Below are 1,943 nucleotides of genomic sequence, written 5' to 3'. Positions count from 1 at the left end.
CTGAGTAGCTGGGATTACAGGCATGCACCACCACGCCCAGCTAATTTTTGTCTCTGTATAGTAGAGACAGAGTTTCTCTGTGTTGGCCAGTCTGGTCTTGGACTCCTGACCTCATGATCCGCCCACCTCAGCTTCCCAAAGTGTTGGGATTACAGGCATGAGCCACCACACCTGGCCACATATGATTCTTATCAGACCCCAACACTAGCCTTTGGGAACCACAGTTCCTTCAGTGGTTGCCAGAGAGGTGTTACACCGGAGGGGTCCTGATGCAGACCCCGAGAGAGGGTTCTTGGATCTTGCACAAGTGTTCAGGGTGAGTCCACAGAGTAAAGTGAAAGCAAGTTTATTAGGAAAGTAAAGGAATGAAAGAAAGGCTACTCCTTAGACAGAGCAGCCCTGAGGGCTGCTGCTTGCCCATTTTTATGGTTATTTCTTGGTTATATGCTAAACAAGGGGTGGAGTATTCATGCCTCCCCTTTTAGACCATACAGGGTGACTTTGTTTTTGTAAACTATCATGGTGCCGGTGAGAGTGTAGCAGTGAGGATGACCAGAGGTCGCTCTTGTCACTGTCTTGGTTTTGGTGAGTTTTGGCTGGATTCTCTACTGCGGCCTGCTTTATCGGCAAGATCTTTATGACCTGTATTCGGTGCCGAACGCCTTTCTCATCCTGTGACTTATAATGCCTTAGCTGACACTGAGATACCACCTCACTCCAGTTAGAATGGCGATCATTAAAACATCTGGAGACAACAGAAGCTGAGAGGATGTGGAGAAATAGGAACACTTTTACACTGTTGGTGGGAGTGTAAATTAGTTCAACCATTGTGGAAGACAGTGTGGTGATTCCTCAAGGACCTAGAAATAGAAATTCCATTTGACCCAGCAATCTCATTACTGGGTATATATCCAAAGGATTATAAATTGTTCTTCTATAAGGACACATGCATACGTATGTTCATTGCAGCACTGTTTACGATAACAAAGACCTGGAACCAACCCAAATGCCCATCGATGATAGACTGGACAGGAAAAATGTGGCACATATACACCATGGAATACTATGCAGCCATAAAAAATGATGAGTTCATGTTCTTTGTAGGGACATGGGTGAATCTGGAAACCATCATTCTCAGCAAACTGACACAAGAACAGAAAATCAAACAGTGCATGTTCTCACTCACAGGTGGGTGTTGAACAATGAGAACACATGGACACAGGGAGGGGAGCATCACACACTGAGGTCTGTGGTGGGGGGGGACTAGGGGAGGGACTGTGGGGGATAGGGAGCTGGGGAAGGATAACATGGGGAGAAATGCCAGATACAGGTGATGGAGATGGAGGCAGCAAACCACATTGCCATGTATGTACCTATGCAACAATCCTGCATGTTCTTCACATGTACCCCAGAACCTAAAATGAAATATATACATATAATATATAATATATATAATAGAATGCCTTAACTGTCTCAGAATGCAGCCCAGTAGGGCTCAGCCTCTTTTTACCAGGCCCCTAGTCAAGATGAAATTGCTCTGGTTCAAATGCCTCTGACAACTTCAGCCTCCCAAAGTGCTGGGATTACAGGCATGAGCCACCATACCCCACTGAGTTCCTTAATTTAATTTAGTTAATTTTTTTTTGAGACGGAGTCTCAGTCTGTCGAACAGGCTGGAGTATAGTGGCATGATCTCGGCTCACTGCAACCTCCGCCGCCAGGGTTAAAGCAACTCTCATGCCTGAGCCTCCCAAGTAGCTGGGATGTGCAACCACATCCAGTTAATGTTTTGTACTTTTAATAGAGATGGGGTTTCACTATGTTGGCCAGGCTGGTCTCAAACTCCTGAACTCAAGTGATCCGCTCTCCTCAGCCTCCCAAAGGTTGAGATTAGAGGCATGAGCCACCACACCTGGCCAAATGTCTTTTTTTTTTTTTTTTTT

This window comes from Cebus imitator, unplaced genomic scaffold, assembly GCF_001604975.1.
Source record: "Cebus imitator isolate Cc_AM_T3 unplaced genomic scaffold, Cebus_imitator-1.0 Scaffold38, whole genome shotgun sequence".
NCBI lineage: Eukaryota > Metazoa > Chordata > Mammalia > Primates > Cebidae > Cebus > Cebus imitator.
Note: the sequence above shows the minus strand (reverse complement) of the source record.